The sequence below is a fragment of the Pleurodeles waltl genome, chromosome 6, assembly GCF_031143425.1.
Source record: "Pleurodeles waltl isolate 20211129_DDA chromosome 6, aPleWal1.hap1.20221129, whole genome shotgun sequence".
NCBI lineage: Eukaryota > Metazoa > Chordata > Amphibia > Caudata > Salamandridae > Pleurodeles > Pleurodeles waltl.
Window position 1 is genome coordinate 283041678 of NC_090445.1, and position 20808 is coordinate 283062485.

At 48.8% G+C, this 20808-nt stretch overlaps 1 protein-coding gene across 2 annotated transcripts in view; it reads right to left on the bottom strand.

Annotated features, from left to right (window-relative positions):
• Nucleotides 1-6578, bottom strand: part of PLEKHM1 (pleckstrin homology and RUN domain containing M1) — a 190232-nt gene extending 183654 nt beyond the window's left edge. For both annotated transcript variants that reach the window (XM_069238079.1, XM_069238078.1), the window contains exon 1: nucleotides 6459-6578. The gene's annotated coding sequence lies outside the window, so the exon portion shown is untranslated. The remainder of the gene's footprint in view (nucleotides 1-6458) is intronic.
• Between the last annotated feature and the right edge of the window lie 14230 nt (nucleotides 6579-20808).

Genomic DNA, 20808 nt, shown 5'->3' on the forward strand with positions numbered 1-20808 from the left:
CCTCTTTGGCTGCCTGCAAATGGGCCACCTCTTAATAATGGCTCATACACATAAAGGACTACACAGGCAGGTGGCCTAACACTGTGCTAAAGCACGATAAATTACAATACCAATGTTATGCAACCACTGTCAGCCCCCCAGGTGAAAAAACCACAACTTTACATAAAATTGCAAAGGCAGAAAATTACAAACACTGAACACAACGAAAAAAGACCAGTTCGCCCAACGCGTGTTTATCAAAATTGTCCAGGGCGTCGGGAAATCGCACTGCCCACCACTTGATCGCGCGTTTAAAATTGCGAGCGCTTAAACTAAAAAAAACCCGGGCAGTTAACACAGCGCGTGTTTGCAAAGCGCTGCTCGCCACATGTGAGGTTTTTTCCTGCGACCCCCACTCCTACAAATACTTTAGCCGGCTGCCCTGAAATTGAATAAGTCTGGACACGAAGAAATCCGGCTCAGGCACCGAGCTGGACGCGCCCCCGAGGCTGCGCGTTAAACTGCCCCCCCCCACGCGGCTGGAAAGCAGGGGGCCCGGCACGCCACTTAGAGCGCAAAGCAAACCGGCTCCGAACCGGGCTGCACACGCAAGAAAAACCCCGCAATAATTAGCCGGCCGCCCGGCACGCCACTCGCGCTGCGCTTTTGATACTTACAATCAGGAAGGACTTCCACGAAGGCAGCAGACGACGAAAACTAGGGGAGAAGCCGGAGTCCTCCAGGTGACGCGAAGCAGGAAGGACTCTCCAAAAGTGGACAGCACGCCAGGTCCCGACGCCGCAAAACCTCACCCAACTGGCAGCAGACGATCAAAACGAGGGGAGAAGCCGGAATCCTTCAGGTGACGCGAAGCAGGAAGGACTCTCCAAAAGCGGGCCGCACGCCAGGTCCCGCCGCCGCACACAAGTAAAGAAGGAATAACCTTCTTTGGGGGGCCTTTAAATAGCCCCCCACCAGTGTGCGGCGGCCGGAAACGGCGGCCGGCCAACGTCGTCCCCACGATGTGCCCCCTGGGGTATGACTTCCGCCCCCAACGCCTCGCGAGGCGTCAGGGCGGAAATCTGGCCGAACTCGGCACCCCCCGGCAGGGGGGGGGGAAGGGAGTGCCCCAGGGCCTCGGAGGCCCCGTCCCCTAATGGCCCGCACCCCCCCACTACGGGGGGGGCGCTCTACCCTAAGTGGGGCGTGCCTCGCTGCAACAATTAAAAGAGCTGGAATGCCTCATGCGCTCCACAGAAACCTGCTCAAAACAGGGAGAAGGTGTGGAGCAAGGGCTACAGCTGCTGACTTTGGAACTGGGGACTCAGGTTTGAGCCACGGCATCGACTCAACAACACTTAATCTCCCTGTGCCTACAAAAAATGAATATGTCTTTGTGTAATGTAGCTGGTATTTATATAAAGCCTTCAAAGTTAAAACAAGTAATTAAATAAACAAGTGGGCCTCCCACCACCGGGGACGCACTCAGGCACACTAGGCGCAGAGATCCAAAGAAAAGCAAATGTGACCAAGAGTACAGTCTGATTTACAGCCTTGTTTAAAGGGAAGCGAAGGTAAGCTGAGAGCAAGAATGCTCTGCAAATGAAAACTGAAGCTTCCCCAAACACGAGCAGGAAACGAGGCAAAAAAAGTCCCCTAAAGAGGAGATAAACCGGACAAAGCGAAATTATACAGCAGTTGGTCTTTGCTCCCAAAAAGAAAAAAGAGGGATAAAGAGGCATGACTGATCACTAGCAAGGAAGGATTTTTAAATGACACTGACATGAGGAAATGAAATGTCTTTAAGCCCAAGAAGTATACAAGAGGCCATCGCTTAAGCTTGACCTAAAAAGGAGGGCGCTTTATCAGTAATGGAGGGCAATATGCATATCATTAATCGTCCCTGCAGTGGGTTCTAGAGGGACTGCAGGTTTTGAAAAAATGATCAGCAATGGTTATACTTGACTTAAATAAGCACTCCTGGCAAGTGTATTGGCCAGGTATGAGAAGGGGCAAGTGTTCTTGGGCCATCACTCCGAAAAACATAACACCAACAGATAAGACAGTTGCATGTGATTACGAAGGAAGCACATTTGAGGAAAACTGTACTGGAGAACTTTTATCCAATAACCAGTTCACTTAATTTTTTTCAACTGAATGTCATTCCCAAGAGGTCAATCCCATACTGGGGAATGCTCTTCAAGCCGGAAAAAATGACTACACTCTGTTTTGTTCCAGAATCACATAAATCCATTCTTTCTTTACTTCCATCTATCCCACCCCTCCGCATCTTTCCTCTCTTCTTGAATATTCCTATACCATAGCTAGTTATCCTTTTTTCTACCTCAACATTACTTTTCTTGTCCCCTGCCCACTACTCTTCCATTTTCCCTTACACCTTTCCTACACCTGTACCGCTTTACTTCTGCCACTACCTATACCCTAGAGTCTCCATCCCACCTACACCCTTGTACCTCAGCTATCTAAACCCTTCTACTCTTAACCTTATTTTCTACCCCACTAATAAACCTGTACTCTCTACAATGACATATCTTTGCACCTACACCCTAGTTTTTCTGCCTCTTGCTTCTCTGCCCAATCCTGGCGCGCTAGCACCTTTAGACTAGAACCGACCCTAAAAATATATGGTACTTCACCATATAGTATCTCAACACACGCCAATACTATATTACCTGAACACCTACCTATTACTCTTCACTACTACTCCTACCCAAACACCTTTATCACTGCCCATACTGTAATTTCTCCACCTCCTACCTACACAACACTGCCCACACCCTGCTATTTCTACTCCACCTACACCCCTTATCCTTGTACCTCTATGGCCGTCCTCACCCACCTACCTTCACATTAGTAATTCTACTCCTAACTATTCCTAGTACCTCTACTGTAGCCACTGAACCTCAGCCTTTACCTAACTACCATGACACATGCTTAACCGCTAGCACATTTACCACTGTCTATAATCTAGCCTACCTCTATCCCAATATCTTTTTTACCTCTGCATTTCTACCTTTTACCTGCCTGTGTCACACCAATGCATACTCTCAAATGCCCTGATCTCTACATATAACATAACATTAACCGCCTATGGTATAGTAACCCAGCCCATACTTCCACACCCATAGTTCTCTACCTACCTATGGCCCAATGTATCTTCCTCTTTACATTAATAATTTTTTATTTCTCCATTTCGTGTCATTTTCTTGTTCCCTTTATTGCCTGTCTTGGGGTATTGTTTGTTATCCAAAGTGAGGTATAGTTGAAGAGACAGTATGAAACCTTCAAGAATGAACTATGTGCAAGGCAGGGCGAATGCTAAGTGCTGTGAAAGTCGTGCACAAGTGGGGCCTGTGCAGATACAGGAATGATAACTATTAGCATGCCTTGACTCTAAAGTAAGTGGGTACGATGTAGTTTAAGTGGTGCCTATCCCACACCCCCACTTAGAGTGAGGAGTAAAGAAGAAGAGTTTTTTTCCCAGAGAATAGGATCTGGCATGCACCTCACACTTTGCGATCATATTTTCTGGTACAATAAACCATTTTCGTTCCATATCCAAAACCGTACATTGTAGTGGTCTTGGAACAGAGAATTCCTTGGGCGCAGGGCTGCTTATAGCCCTGATCGTGTTTCTAGAAACTCTAAGGTACAGCAACCTACAGTAAAAAAGCAGACAGGGAAGTAGTTAGAAATCTGTCACACATGCAAAACCCACGCCGAAAAGTTGCAGGCTGTGTTTTCCGATTGCTAAATGCAAAAGTGTACAGGCAAAAATACTTTAATAACAGGAACAAAGGATTTAAGTTAGAGGTTTTAAAGTGACCACGATTTCACAATACTTTCCTGCAAATAAAAAGCAGTCGCTAACTATATCACAACAAAGAGAAGAGCAATTTAAAACGAGATTCCAACGGTACACGATGCCTTACGTAATTGAAACTGCCCGATTTAAAGGCAGCATGAATAATTTCAAAAATTAATATTGCAATTTCACCATGCAATTTGAATAAAATACAGAGGCCATTGAATTCAGATGTTTTCAGGCGATATAGCCTACATCAGAAAATTATGGACAGGGTCTGAAGTGCATACTTTATCTAAACGGAACCAAATTGATCAATCTGCTTGAGGAAGGATCGTTTTATGTTATCTCTGTCTTTACTGGAAGCTACACGATGAAGAGTTTCCATAATCATTCTCATTGTTGTATTTAAACTCATTTCACCAGTTTTAGTTAGTGAAATATACATGTTGTACTACAAAGTAAAAAGCAAATCATCATCAACCAAAGGGAGAGAGCACGTATGTATACATATATGCCACCACTATATAAACATACAGTTAACACTGTCAATACAATAAATCAATACATCATAGATTAGGATATATATCAGGCAAATAAATATAATTACATAATATTAATAAACAAAGTGCCTATTGTACTTTATCCAGTAAATAGAACATCAATTGGTACTGATTACAGGTAAACCTTCATTGGAGACACGTTTTCACCGTACAGCTCTCCGCTTGCATACAACATAATTCCGTAGACGCAGATGCAATGTTAGCTAGCCAGAAACTCACAATACAGAACCACACGAAGCTAGCATCTTTATGAAAATGAAGAATTAATGTTCCTATTTCTACTACGGGACAAGTCTAACTTCATCGTCTGAGATTGACAAAAATTAGTTTTGTTTTTTAAATACCACTTATAAAGATCTAAAATCCGCTGCGTCTTCCTATAAAGGACCACCCACGAAAAAATCCCCTAAATAGTACTGCAGCAAAATATAACACTACCTCAGTACGACCCTCTACTTGTCCAATGATAAACACTGCATTCCCAAAAGCACAGTGTAAGCTCAAAGGGAAGCAATAGTTTTGAAAAGTAGGGTCCCACATCATGGAACAGGCTGCATGGGGGCACTCATATCTAGACAATCTCTCTCAGACAACATTTCGAATCACAAATCATAAAAGTGATTCAAGTTCCAGAGCTGCATAAAGTTACGTATTGCTTATTCGTATTGGGCTTACATGAATTTCCGACAAAACTCCGCTACAACTCCTCATTACCGTGCTTTGAGGCAGAGAGGGTTTGGGGAAATATATAACAGATCAAATTTAGATATTTTCATTTTAAAAATATGACAGCATTCTGGAGCGAAGCATGTTGGTGTCATAGACAAACTAAGATAATAAAGGCACGTGAATGATCCCTTTGTGCGCCAGAAGGGGAGAAGTACAGGCTCATCAATGACTGTGACCGCGGCTACCCTCTCTGCAAGAACAAGATCACTCTGCTCCACTCGTAACTTCGTACCCAGGTACCCCAGCTCCCACAACCAACCCCTAAACCCATACACAGCGAAAAGCAGGACTGTCATAATGGCGTGAGATGAGTAACAGATTCAACGTCACTGACAAGCGGAGCCACAGTACCGCTACCTCAAAGTCAAATCATCGCTAGACATGGGACTTTTTGACCCTAAACTCTGGTGTACAGTGGACCTCAAAACTAAGGCAGAACCCAACTACCTCTGATTCAAAATACTCACCAGAAGGAAAACTCTTCAAAAAACCCTTGTCTAAATCTATTCTTCCGCCTGTGTATTTGAAGAATGCAGGTTGGCGGGTTCTCCGCAGTCAGACTCTGACAGCCTACGGAATGTAATTACCATGCAGTGTCCAGCATCAGAAGCATTACGAAGCTATTACTAGGTGACAGACATTGGTTTACAAACCACTCAGGAAAATAAATAAATATAACAAAAAAGAGCAGTAATAAAGTGTCACTGCGCTGGAACGTATATACAGTATGCGAGAGACTATATACAATGTTACAGAGACATTGCTTGAGTAAATAAATGAGAAGAGGACCTGGTACCAGACAGCCCCAATCACGCCCCTAAAAAGAGGTATAAGGATGTGGGTAAATGTAGCAGCTACAAGGTGGCACAAAAAAACAACCATAAGGTATCAGGAACAGGGAAGTCGAGGAGGCGGGAAGGAAGGAAGCAAGTGAGCGATACGATCAGACAACGGGGCTGGGACGCGGATTTAAAGGGTCGCTCTGCATAAAATACTTATGTACACAAGTAGAATAGAAAGTAGAGATAAAAATCAGAGAAACCGTGACCAAATTCCAGCCGAGCAGCACCAGAACATCAGAAGGGGAAAAAGTACAATAATTGTTACGAACGATATACACTGCTGTGAACGCGGACCGCCCCGTTGCCATGGCTCTAAAAACACAAAACACATATCAGTGAGGCGTACCAGACACACCACAACAGGACAGCCCAACACAAAAAGCCTCGTCTAGCAGTGATGATACACTGTCAGATGACAGATGATAGAAACCAATAAAGCATAACCACATTGAAAAGCAGTCTATGAATACAAAGGGAAATATATAATTACAATCAGGAGAACGGCAGAACCCATCTTACCTTACACCTCTCTACAAAGGGTCATCAGATGTGCCATCACAGGAGGCAGCAGGTAGTATATCTCCAGCACCGGAGGCACAGCCTGTAAGCAGGAAGAGGCAGGCTGCGCTGCAGAGAAATCGAAAGAGGACAGGAAATGAGCGCATCTCAGAGAGTTAAGTTGCAAAAGATACACTGGCGGCCATATTGAAACATTCAAGATCACTACAGGGTGTTTGTTGGCCTTTAATGAGGGTGTTTGTTGGACTTTAATGATATAAAAGACTCTATATCTTAAACGTTCTCATTCGTAACATAGAATGTATGTTCCATACAGCCATGATACAGCACCGACTCTTGTACTTATGTATATTAGACACCTCGGAAAGGAGTTCGTCTTTAACCCCTTCGCTGCCAGGCCTTTTCCCCCTCCTGTGCCGGGCCTTTTTTTGCCTATTTGGGGATTCTAGAGGTACCCAGACTTTGTGGGTTCCCCTGAAGGAGGCCAAGAAATTGGCCAAAATACAGTGAAAATTTCGTTTTTTTCAAAAAAATTGGAAAAAGTGGCTGCAGAAGAAGGCTTGTGGTTTTTCCCCTGAAAATGGCATCAACAAAGGGTTTGCAGTGCTAAACTCAGCAGCTTCCCAGCTTTCAGGAACAGGCAGACTTGAATCAGAAAACCCAATTTTTCAACACAATTTTGGCATTTTACTGGGGCATACCCCATTTGTGCAATTTTTTGTGCTTTCAGCCTCCTTCCAGTCAGTGACAGGAATGGTCATGAAACCAATGCTGGATCCCAGAAACCTAAACATTTCTGAAAAGTAGACAAAATTCTGAATTCAGCAAGGGGTCATTTGTGTAGATCCTACAAGGGTTTCCTACAGAAAATAACAGCTGAAAAAGAAAAATATTGAAATTGAGGTGAAAAAACCCATAAATTTTTCTCTACGTTTTACTCTGTAACTTTTCCCTGCAATGTCAGATTATCGAAAGCAATATACCGTTACGTCTGCTGGACTCCTCTGGTTGCGGGGATATATACGGTTTGTAGGTTCATCAAGAACCCGAGGAACCCAGAGCCAATAAATGAGCTGCACCCTGCAGTGCGTTTTCATTCTATACCGGGTATACAGCAATTCATTTGCTGAAATATAAGGAGTAAAAAATTGCTATCAAGAAAACCTTTGCATTTCCAAAAAGGGCACAAGATAAGGTGTTGAGGAGCAGTGGTTATTTGCACATCTCTGAATTCCGGGGTGACCATAGTAGCACGTGAATTACAGGGAATTTCTCAAATAGATGTCTTTTTTACACACACTCCTATATTTGGAAGGAAAAAATGTAGAGAAAGACAAGGGGCAATAGTACTTGTTTTTCTATTCTATGTTCCCCCAAGTCTCCTGATAAAAATGGTACCTCACTTGTGTGGGTAGGCCTAGCACCCGCGACAGGATATGCCCCAAAACACAACGTGGACACATCACAGAAAACAGAGCTGTTTTTAGCAAAGTGACTACCTGTAGATTTTGGCCTCTAGCTCAGCCGCCACCTAGGGAAACCTACCAAACCTGTGCATTTCTGAAAACTAGAGACCTAGGGGAATCCAAGGAGGGGTGACTTGTGTGGCTCGGACCAGGTTCTGTTACCCAGAATCCTTTGCAAACCTCAAAATTTGGCTAAAAAAACACATGTTCCTCACATTTCTGTGGCAGAAAGTTCTGGAATCTGAGAGGAGCCACAAATTTCCTTCCACCCAGCGTTCCCCCACGTCTCCCGATAAAAATGATACCTCACTTGTGTGGGTAGGCCTAGCACCCGCGACAGGATATGCCCCAAAACACAACGTGGACATATCACAGAAAACAGAGCTGTTTTTAGCAAAGTGACTACCTGTAGATTTTGGCCTCTAGCTCAGCCGCCACCTAGGGAAACCTACCAAACCTGTGCATTTCTGAAAACTAGAGACCTAGGGGAATCCAAGGAGGGGTGACTTGTGTGGCTCGGACCAGGTTCTGTTACCCAGAATCCTTTGCAAACCTCACAATTTGGCTAAAAAAACACATGTTCCTCACATTTCTGTGGCAGAAAGTTCTGGAATCTGAGAGGAGCCACAAATTTCCTTCCACCCAGCATTCCCCCACGTCTCCCGATAAAAATGATACCTCACTTGTGTGGGTAGGCCTAGCGCCCGCGACAGGATATGCCCCAAAACACAACGTGGACATATCACAGAAAACAGAGCTGTTTTTAGCAAAGTGACTACCTGTAGATTTTGGCCTCTAGCTCAGCCGCCACCTAGGGAAACCTACCAAACCTGTGCATTTCTGAAAACTAGAGACCTAGGGGAATCCAAGGAGGGGTGACTTGTGTGGCTCGGACCAGGTTCTGTTACCCAGAATCCTTTGCAAACCTCAAAATTTGGCTAAAAAAACACATGTTCCTCACATTTCTGTGGCAGAAAGTTCTGGAATCTGAGAGGAGCCACAAATTTCCTTCCACTCAGCGTTCCCCCACGTCTCCCGATAAAAATGATACCTCACTTGTGTGGGTAGGCCTAGCGCCCGCGACAGGATATGCCCCAAAACACAACGTGGACATATCACAGAAAACAGAGCTGTTTTTAGCAAAGTGACTACCTGTAGATTTTGGCCTCTAGCTCAGCCGCCACCTAGGGAAACCTACCAAACCTGTGCATTTCTGAAAACTAGAGACCTAGGGGAATCCAAGGAGGGGTGACTTGCGGGGCTCGGACCAGGTTCTTTTACCCAGAATCCTTTGCAAACCTCAAAATTTGGCTAAAAAAAAACATGTTCCTCACATTTCTGTGGCAGAAAGTTCTGGAATCTGAGAGGAGCCACAAACTTCCTTCCACCCAGCGTTCCCCCACGTCTCCCGATAAAAATGATACCTCACTTGTGTGGGTAGGCCTAGCGCCCGCGACAGGATATGCCCCAAAACACAACGTGGACATATCACAGAAAACAGAGCTGTTTTTAGCAAAGTGACTACCTGTAGATTTTGGCCTCTAGCTCAGCCGGCACCTAGGGAAACCTACCAAACCTGTGCATTTCTGAAAACTAGAGACCTAGGGGAATCCAAGGAGGGGTGACTTGCGGGGCTCGGACCAGGTTCTGTTACCCAGAATCCTTTGCAAACCTCAAAATTTGGCTAAAAATACACATGTTACTCACATTTCTGTGGCAGAAAGTTCTGGAATCTGAGAGGAGCCACAAATTTCCTTCTACCCAGCGTTCCCCCAAGTCTCCCGATAAAAATGATACCTCACTTGCGTGGGTAGGCCTAGCGCCGGCGACAGGAAACACCCCAAAGCGCAACGTGGACACATCCTAAATTTTGGAAAAAAACAGAGGTGTTTTTTGCGAAGTGCCTACCTGTAGATTTTGGCCTCTAGCTCAGCCGGCACCTAGGGAAACCTACCAAACCTGTGCATTTCTGAAAACTAGAGACCTAGGGGAATCCAAGGAGGGGTGACTTGCGGGGCTCGGACCAGGTTCTGTTACCCAGAATCCTTTGCAAACCTCAAAATTTGGCTAAAAATACACATGTTACTCACATTTCTGTGGCAGAAAGTTCTGGAATCTGAGAGGAGCCACAAATTTCCTTCTACCCAGCGTTCCCCCAAGTCTCCCGATAAAAATGATACCTCACTTGTGTGGGTAGGACTAGCGCCCACGAAAGGAAAGGGCCCAAAACACAACGTGGACACATCACATTTTTTTATAAAAAGCAGTGCCTACCTGTGGATTTTGGCCTGTAGCTCAGCCGACACCTGAGGAAACCTAGCAAACCAGTGCATTTTTGAAAACTAGAAACCCAGGGGAATCCAAGATGGGGTGACTTGCGGGGCTCTGACCAGGTTATGTTACCCAGAATCCTTTGCAAACATCAAAATTTGGCCCAAAAAACACTTTTTCCTCTCATTTCGGTGACAGAAAGTTCTGGAATCTGAGAGGAGCCACAAATTTCCTTCCACCCAGCGTTCCCCTAAGTCTCTCGATAAAAATGGTACATCACTTCTGTGGGTAGGCCTAGCGCCCACAAAAGGAAATGGCCCAAAACACAACGTGGACACAACATATTTTTTCACAGAAAACAGAGGTGTTTTTTGCAAGGTGCCTACCTGTGGTGTTTGGCCTGTAGCTCAGCCGGCCCCAGGGGGGGGGGGGGCAGAAATGCCCTAAAATAAATTTGCCCCCCCACCCTCCCCCGCCGGGAGCGACCCTTGCCTACGGGGTCGCTCCCCCTGCGTGACATTGGCACCAAAAAACAAATCCCCAGTGCCTAGTGGTTTCTGCCCCCTTGGGGGCAGGTTGACCTAAACTCAGCCAATCTGCCCCCAAGGGGGGCAGAAATGGCCTAAATACAATTTGTCCCCCAGGGGAGCGACTTTTGCCTGATGGGTCGCTCCCCATCTCTAAAAAAAAAAAAAAAAGAAAAAAAAGAAAAATTCCCCTGGCGCCTAGAGGTTTCTGCCCCCCCCCCCCCCCGGGGCAGATCGGCCTAATAATAGGCCGATCTGCCCCCCGGGGGGGCAGAAATGGCCTAAAATAAATTTGCCCCCCCCAACACCCACCCCCCCCCCCGGGAGCGACCCTTGCCTACGGGGTCGCTCCCCCTGCGTGACATTGGTGCCAAAAAACAAATCCCCGGTGCCTAGTGGTTTCTGCCCCCTTGGGGGCAGGTTGACCTAAACTCAGCCAATCTGCCCCCAAGGGGGGCAGAAATGGCCTAAATACAATTTGTCCCCCAGGGGAGCGACTTTTGCCTGATGGGTCGCTCCCCATCTCTAAAAAAAAAAAACAAAGAAAAAAAAAAGAAAAATTCCCCTGGCGCCTAAAATAAATTTGCCCCCCCAACACCCACCCCCCCCCCGGGAGCGACCCTTGCCTACGGGGTCGCTCCCCCTGCGTGACATTGGCGCCAAAAAACAAATCCCCGGTGCCTAGTGGTTTCTGCCCCCTTCGGGGCAGATTGACCTAAAATTGGCCAATCTGCCCCCAGGGGGGCAGAAATGGTCTAAATACAATTTGCCCCCCCAGGGGAGCGACCCTTGCCTGATGGGTCGCTCCCCATCTCTAAAAAAAGAAACAACAAAAAAAAAAAACACAAAAAAAAAATTGCCCTGGCGCCTAGAGTGTTCTGCCCCCCCCCCCGGGGGCAGTTCGGCCTAATAATAGGCCGATCTGTCCCCCGGGGGGGCAGAAATGGCCTAAAATAAATTTGCCCCCCCAACCCCCACACCCCCCCCGGGAGCGACCCTTGCCTACGGGGTCGCTCCCCCTGCGTGACATTGGCGCCAAAAAACAAATCCCCGGTGCCTAGTGATTTCTGCCCCCTTGGGGGCAGATTGACCTAAAATTGGCCAATCTGCCCCCAGGGGGGCAGAAATGGTCTAAATTTAATTTGCCCCCCCAGGGGAGCGACCCTTGCCTGATGGGTCGCTCCCCATCTCTAAAAAAAGAAACAACAAAAAAAAAAAACACAAAAAAAAATTGCCCTGGCGCCTAGAGTGTTCTGCCCCCCCCCCGGGGGCAGTTCGGCCTAATAATAGTCCGATCTGTCCCCCGGGAGGCAGAAATGGCCTAAAATAAATTTGCCCCCCCAACCCCCACCCCCCCCCCCGGGAGCGACCCTTGCCTACGGGGTCGCTCCCCCTGCGTGACATTGGCGCCAAAAAACAAATCCCCGGTGCCTAGTGGTTTCTGCCCCCTTGGGGGCAGATTGACCTAAAATTGGCCAATCTGCCCCCAGGGGGGCAGAAATGGTCTAAATACAATTTGCCCCCCCAGGGGAGCGACCCTTGCCTGATGGGTCGCTCCCCATCTCTAAAAAAAGAAACAACAAAAAAAAAAAACACACAAAAAAAATTGCCCTGGCGCCTAGAGTGTTCTGCCCCCCCCCCGGGGGCAGTTCGGCCTAATAATAGGCCGATCTGTCCCCCGGGGGGGCAGAAATGGCCTAAAATAAATTTGCCCCTCCAACCCCCCCCCCCCCCGGGAGCGACCCTTGCCTACGGGGTCGCTCCCCCTGCGTGACATTGGCGCCAAAAAACAAATCCCCGGTGCCTAGTGGTTTCTGCCCCCTTGGGGGCAGATTGACCTAAAATCGGCCAATCTGCCCCCAGGGGGGCAGAAATGGTCTAAATACAATTTGCCCCCCAGGGGAGCGACCCTTGCCTGATGGGTCGCTCCCCATCTCTAAAAAAAAAAAAAGAACAAAAAAAAAAACACAAATTTTTTTTTTGCCCTGGCGCCTAGAGGTTTCTTCCCCCCCTGGGGGCAGAAAAGGCCTTCCCAAAAAATTGCCCCCCCTGGGAGCGACCCTTGCCAAAGGGGTCGCTTTGTTGCGTGACATTCGCGCGCAAAAACAAACTCCCTCGTGTCTAATGGTTTCTGCCCCCCTGGGGGCAGATTGGCCTTATCAAAATAGGCCTAAATGCCCCGTAGGGGAGCGACCCTTGCCTAAGGGATCGCTCCCCACCTAAAAAAAAAGAATTCATCACAAAAAAAAAATAGGTTCCTGGTGCCTAGAGGTTTCTGCCCCCCCTGGGGGCAGATCGGCCTAATAATAGGCCAATCTGCCCCCAGGGGGGGCAGAAAAGGCCTTCCTAAAAAAATGCCCCCCTGGGAGCGACCCTTGCCCAAGGGGTCGCTCCCTTTTGCCAATTTCAAGAAAAGAAAAAAAAATCCCTGGTGTCTAGTGGGGTTTCAAAAGCCGGATTGCAAGCAATCCGGCTTTTGAAACCTGTGAGAGACTTCAAAGGGAAGGAAATACATTTCCTTCCCTTTGAAGCCTCTCGGGGCCTCCCCCATGGGATTGAAAAAGAAATGCAAAAGCATTTCTTTTTTAATCGCGCTGGAAGCTCTGCTTCCAGCGCGATGGGGGAGACCCTGAGACTAATCAGCGCGCGCTCGCGCGCTGACGTCACAGGGGGGTTTGGGGGGGTCGGGGGTGGGAGGGGAAGGGCTTCCCCTTCCATCCCTGACTTGGGGGGGTGGGGGGGAACCCCACAGAGGGAGCGAGAGCGCTCCCTCTGGGCTCTATGCACAGGACGTAATGGTTACGTCCTGGGCACAGCAGCACTGTGCCTCAGGACGTAACCATTACGTCCTGGGCACAGAAGGGGTAAAATTATGTTCGTATAGTTAAGATGCAAACATTTTCAATTCACTCATTATATTTTCACTTTTACGTGTTTAGTCATTTTATAGATTGCTCCGTCATATGCAAAAATCATTGCCTCCGGTATATTTTATTTCCCTTTTTACATATATGGTAATTATAAGGACTCCTCAGTATACCCCCATTTCTCAAAAATCAATCAATCAAAAAAATTTGTAGAGTGCGCTACTCACCCGTGAGGGTCTCAAGGCGCTGGAGGGGTGGAACAGGGGTGGGGCAGGGAGGGTCACTGATCGAACAACCATGTCTTGAGCTTCTTTCTGAAGACCAGGAGGTCTTTAGTTTTGCGAAGGTCGGTGGGGAGGGAGTTCAAGGTTTTGGGGGCGAGGTAGGAGAAGGACCTGCCTCCTGTGGTGGTGAGTTGGATGCGGGGGACTGTGGCTAGGGCGAGGTCGGCTGATCGGAGGTTGCGTGTGGGAGTGTGGAAGTTAACTCTTTCGTTGAGGTAGGTTGGGCCGGTGTTGTGGAGGGATTTGTGTGCGTGGATGATCTTGAATGTGATTCTCTTGTCTATGGGGAGCCAGTGAAGGGATTTGAGGTGTGGTGAGATTCGTTCGTGGCGGGGGAGGCCAAGGACGAGGCGTGCGGCTGTGTTCTGGATTCTCTGGAGTTTGCATTTGAGTTTGAGTGTGGTGCCGGTGTCGAGGGCGTTACCGTAGTCCAGTCTGCTGCTGATGAGTGCGTGGGTGACTGTCTTTCTGGTTTCTGGGGGAATCCATTTGAAGGAGTGCAGAGTGTGTGGAAGCAGGAGGAGGTTAGAGCATTGATTTGCTGTGTCATGGAGAAGGAAGGGTCAAGGATGATGCCCAGGTTGCGTGCATGGTTTGCAGGGGTGGGTGCAGGGCGTAGGGTGGTGGGCCACCAGGATTCGTCCCATGTGGTTTTGTTGGGGGCGAAGATGATGATCTCGGTTTTGTTTGAGTTGAGCTTGAGGTGGTTAGTGGTCATCCAGTTGGCGGTGTCGAGGAGAGCGGCGTGTAGGTTGGTTTTGGCGGTGGTGGGGTTGCAGGTGAGGGAGAGGATGAGTTGGGTGTCATCTGCATAGGAGGGGATAGTGATTCCATGTGCTCGGAGGATGTTGGCTAGGGGGATCATGTAGATGTTGAAGAGTGTGGGGCTGAGGGAGGACCCTTGGGGGACTCCGCAGGTGATCTTGGTAGTGTTGGAGTGGAAGGTGGACTCTCTGGGTCTGGTCGGTGAGGAAGGAGGTGAGCCAGTCTAAGGCTTTGTGGCGACTTCCTATGTTGTGGAGGCGTGTGCGGAGTGTGTGGTGGCAGACTGTGTCAAAGGCTGCAGAGAAGTCTAGGAGGATGAGTGCGACGGTCTCGCCTTTGTCGATTTTGGTCCTGATGTCGTCAGTGCCTTTGATGAGGGCGGTTTCCGTGCTTTGGTTTTTGCGGAACCCGGATTGTGAGGGGTCAAGAGTGTTGTTTGCTTCGAGGAAGTGGGATAGGCGGGCGTTGAAAAAGAAAAACATGTTTAAATATTTTTTAACAGAAAGGTGTGTAAAAGTGTGCGCGGCGGCAGAAAGACTCTCGAACACAGCCACACGTTATGTGTCTTAATGCGAAGACTGCCGGGTCTCAGCTCCCCTTTCATTTATTACCTCGGGCTGAAGCCGCCTCCGCGACCTTGCGGGCAACAAAGTATTACAGAGCCCGAGTGGCTCTGTACATCCTTCCAGGATTTTATTCCACAACACAACCAACATAACTGAACTAGTCATAACCACGACTGTCACAGTAATATAAACATAACAAGTGGAGACAGAAGAACAGGTCAAAGTGGGCTGGAGAGATGGGCGTACAAGAAGGGGGCAACAAATGGGGACAGAGAGGTGGAGAGAGAGATAGATAGAAAAGTAGAACAAGTGGGAAAAGAGAAAAGGGAGATAGACTGAGGTATATCTATGAGATGATAAAAATGTTCTCTGCGCATCTCGCATCCTTGCCATTGCGATGGCCGGCCAAACTCCGTGCTGACTCGGTTGTAGACAACACTGTTCACAGTCTCTTCAGGGCGTCATCCTTGCCGGGGACACGTCACCTTATACTTCAGTGTCTCTCAGCACGCACAATCTCGAAGCCACTGACTGGGACCCGGTTTGGGCCGAAGATGATACCTCTCACTCCAACAACTCAACTTCATCTCCCGGTCTTCTTTAGCAGGCTGAGGTACCATCTCGCTGGTCTCGCTTGGTCTCCTGACCCTCGTTGACTCCTTCATCAGCTTCTCCAACGGTATCCTCTTCTTCGGTTTCTGGACAATCATCCACGGGCACACCCACTGGTTTGAAATGCAAATTGTTCCTTGTCACCTGTCTATCATCACGTCGGGCGGTCACCATGGACCCTTGAGTTTGCACCACTCTCCACACCTCAGGTTCAAAAGGAGTCAAGAACTTTCCTCCTAGTCGTCGGTTTCTCACCACCACCTTGTCTCCCACCTGAAAACTCTGGGATTGTGTTCTTCTTCGGGCCGTGGCCCAGTCGTTGACTTGTTTTTGCCATTGTTGCGTGACGGCCACATCCAGTGCTTGTGGTTCCCAACAAACTCCTGCCGGGATGCAGCCACGCGGGGCAACTTTGAACAGCAGGGCGGCGGGAGCACACCCCGTGGTGCTGTGTGGTGTTTGCCGATAGGCAAGCAGGAATTGTTGGAGACTACATTTGAGGCTATCACCCCTTTCTACAGCGATTCTCAATGCTCGATTCAAAGTGCACATGAACCTTACCACGTCGCCATTGGCCTGCGGCCAGTATGGCGTTATTTTGCGATGGCGTATGGCTAGTTCATCTAGAAAGGTCTTAAAGTCTTGCCCTTGGAATGGGGGCCCATTATCAGTACAGATCTCATCAGGAAGGCCGAATGGGGTGAAAGCTCTCTCCAATACTAGCCTCAGGTTCTCGAACGAGGTGGAGACCACCATCTCTACTACAGGGAATTTTGTGAATGAGTCAACCAAGACCACTGTGAGCTTGCCATGTGGAAAACTCCCAAAATCCATGCTCTCCTTTGACCAGGGGTGGGAGCAGGGTAGTTCAGTAATCACCGGGTTGGTGGGAGGGTCAATAGATGTGATAATACACGAGTGGCAGTTCCCCACAAATGAGTCTACTCTTGTGTCCATGGCCGGGAACCATACCTTCACTTGCAGTCTCGCTTTTGTTTTTGCTGCACCTTGATGAGCTTGTTTCACCACTCTGTCCCACAGACTGGGGGGAATTATTATCTTCTGACCTCATAGCAGGAGACCATCGCCGCCGACAGACAATTCCTCCCTGACTTTCCACAGTCCTTGCATTGCCACCCTTTCTTCTGGATCGTATGTTTTCAACCTTTCTAGGAAATGCTTCCATCTATTTTGCCCCATGGCCTCCTTTGCCCGGGTGATGACACAGTCCTTGTTCGACTCCTCCGCTAGGTCTGCCACAGTCAAGGCCACTGGACACGCTGCCTGTATTAGCAGGTTGACAAAGCTCTCCATCTTTTCTTCATCTTCGCTCTCCGGAATCCGCCTGGAAGTTGTCTGTGGATGCATCAACAGATAGTCCGCAGGGTTACTTGCCCCTGGGCGGTAGATGACTGTGAAACGGTACGGCTGTAGCATGGCCACCCACCTCTCTATTCTTGGGGGAGCCAATCTCATTGAGCTAGTGAACAGAGACACTGGCGGCTTGTGGTCTGTGACGACTTGGAATTCCTGGGCAAACAGATATAGACGGAAGTGTTTGTACGCCCATCTCATGGCCAGCGCCTCTCGTTCCACCTGGGCATAACGCATCTCTACTGGTGACAGGGCTCTGCTGGCTTACGCAACCGGGGCCCATTCTTGGGGATCTGCTCCTGCATGAGGACTGCTCCCAGCCCTACCGGGCTTGAATCCACCACCACTTCCGTCCTTTTCTCCGGGTACAAGTACGCCATGGTTACCTTATCTAGCAGTGCTTCTTTTATGTCCTGGAAGGCTCTGTCTGCTTCAGCAGTCCATTCCCATCTGTGATTGACGTTTGTTAATTGTCTTAGCGGCTCAGCCATCGTGGCCAGTTGGGGAATGAACCTGCCACAGTAAGTGGCCATCCCCAGGAAACTCCTGACTTCTGTGGCATTTTGTGGAGTTGTTGCTTGGCGGATGGCTTCCACTTTCTTTGGATCTACCTGTAGCCCATCTTTCGAGAAAACGTACCCGAAGAAATCAATGGATGAGCGATAGAAAGCACATTTGCTCTTGTGTAACGTCAGGCCCGCCTCCGAGAGTCTTTGCAGGGTGGCTTTAAGGCGGAGATGATGCTCTTCCTTCGTCTCCGAGTAGATCAGGATGTCATCACTTAGGTTGAATACTGCTACCAGTCCGGACAGCGTCTCTCGGATGGCATTTTGGAAGACTTCTGCTGCGGACGAAACTCTGAAATTTAGCCATTTGAACCATCGGAGTCCGACGTGGGTGGAGAAGGTGGTGATATTCCGAAAGTCGGGCTCCAGTTCCAGTTGGTGGTTGCCAGAATTGAGATCCAACTTCGAGAACCACTTTGCACCATTGAGGTCCGCGATGATGTTGTCCATCGTGGGTGTGATGTGGCGTTCCCGCTTGATCGCCCGATTGGGTAGGTGCATGTCCACGCAGAGGCGGGTAGCCTCTGGTTGTTTCGGCTTTGGCGCGATCACCAGTGGCGAGACCCAGGGTGTGGGCCCATCCACTTTCTCAATCACCCCTCTGGTTCTCCAGCATCAGTAGTTACTTCTCCACAGCCGGGCGCAGATGAAAAGGCAACCTTTGGTGTCTCAGTGCTACCGGCGTCACAGCTCCATCGATATGCAGCTTCACCTGCTTGCCTCTGAGTTTTCCCAGCCCGGTGAATAACTGGGGAAAATCCTGAAGGATGGATTCGGCATATGACTCATACACTTGTCATGCAAAAAATACAAGCTCGAGGTCCTCTGCTGTATGGCACCGCAACAAAGTGCCACGAACTCCCTTCACCACGTAGAATTTGGCTTGGGTGTTGCGCCCTTCATTCGCGACTAGTACCTCTATCGTGCCCTGCAGTGGAAGGGGGTCTTGTCCTCCATAGGTATTTATTTTGGTGTTGCTGGGTGATAGTGGTGGTTTGGGAGACAGTTGCTGATATAGCATATTGTCCATCACATTGACTGATGCTCCTGTGTCGATGAGCACCGTGGCCTGGGTGCTGGTGATCTTGACCGTACTCATGGGCGGTGGTCATCGTTTACGCTGCCTTCCTCCTGTGAATGATATGACGAACACGTCTTCCTCTTCTTCTTCGTCATACACTGGTAGTTTCGTGTCCTCTTGCGCTTGGATCGCATGCACTTCTTTTTCTATGTGTTTGACTGCTGCTGTCTTCCCTCTGGGATCTCGGGGCCTGCCTTTCCCCATCCTGCACACTTTCACAAACTGATTTGCCTTCCTGCACTTGTTACATACTTTGCCCTTTGCGGGACAGTTGCTTGGAGTCTTCTGTTCATACCCCTTTCCCATGTCTTGGAGTGCAGGGTTGTCGTCCTGGGCTTGGGAGAGTCTGAATGGCGTCTACTTATTCTTCTTTGACAGCTACTGTCCTTGGGGATGGTGCTGCCGCCATGGTCTCTCCCCTTACCGCTGCTATGGCATCTGCCCGTACGGCGGAGAGTTTGTGTGAGCGCGCAAGGATGAGGATCTCGTCGAGGGATATCCTTGGCTGCCCCATGATCAGTTTTCGCAACATGTTTGACGGGCACCCTTGAATTATCTGTGCCTTTATTTCCTCATGCTGGTTCAGTCCTATGCATGTTCTGGCCAGCTTTTGCAGTCTCGTGTAGAACATGTCAACCGACTCCGTCTCAGTCTGCTAGGCCTGGCGCAGTTTGAACCTCTCATAGTCGGGATTAAGTTGATGATCAAAATGTTTGTTTAGTGCTGTTATCGCAGCATAAAAATCCGTCGGTTCCCCCGTGTCAGGTAGAGAGTCAAACAGCTCGTGGAGCTCATCACCTCCCATATGTAGCATCAATGATCTGCGCACAGCACCATCTTTTTCTTGCGTGGCGCAAAAAAAGTTCTCCAGACGGCCAAGCCATAGCCGCCATTGTGGCGCGGCCATAGCCGGATCCGCAAGCTGACTGAATGGTGGCAATGCCGCCACCGATGAATGAGCTCCTGATGGCGCCAGTGGGGTTTGTTGCTCTGGCGCGCTCATTGTTGCAGGTGACCTTTTTTATTTTTCTTGGTATGGAATATGATACCGGCGGCCCCTCTCTGGTTTCTCTCCTCTTCAGGGATCTTGCGATAGCCAGTACGCAGCCAAATGCAGAGACCCCTCACGCTGTATCTTGCCCACTCTGGGTTTAATGGCACAGTTCCAGCCTTCGTGGCCCCAGAGTCAGATTGTATGGGGGTGCTGAGTCAGAGTGCAGTGAATAAGGGCCTTCACTGTCTCTCACCTCGTGTTGCCGGTATTTCCACAGGCTGTTGTGTGGGCACCTCAGCAGGTCCTTGTGCTCAGTGCCTCCCAGGGGAGGAGATACTTCTGCCTTGTTGAAGCAAAATGAGTCCAGACGGCAGGCTGATGCGTCCTTATTTCCAGTTGACCGGTGCACCTCTTCGAGATAGGCCACGCCGGCTTCTTGTCTGCGTTTGTTTTTGTTTTTTTTCTCTCTAAGTGCACTCCAGTGCTCATTGCCCCTGTGTTCGCACTGCAGCGCACCGCTTTGTTGTGTCGGGGATTTCCGACACGGACACCTTGGGCTGTGGTGTCCCGATCCCGCCTTGTTGCCACTGTAAGACTGTGCACGGCGCGGCGGCAGAAAGACTCTCGGACACAGCCACATGTTACGTGTCTCGAGGGAAGACTGCCGGGTCGCAGCTCCCCTTTCTTTTATTACTTCGGTGTACGAAAGTACCATCTTGCCTGGCATGTTACCCCCATTTTTTCACTGTATATATGTTATTTTAGTTGTATGTGTCACTGGGACCCTGCTAGTCAGGGCCCCAGTGCTCATAAGTGTGCCTGAATGTGTTACCTGTGTTATGACTAACTGTCTCACTGAGGCTCTGCTAATCAGAACCTCAGTGGTTATGCTCTCTCATTTCTTTCAAATTGTCACTAACAGGCTAGTGACCAATTTTACCAATTTACATTGGCTTACTGGAACACCCTTATAATTC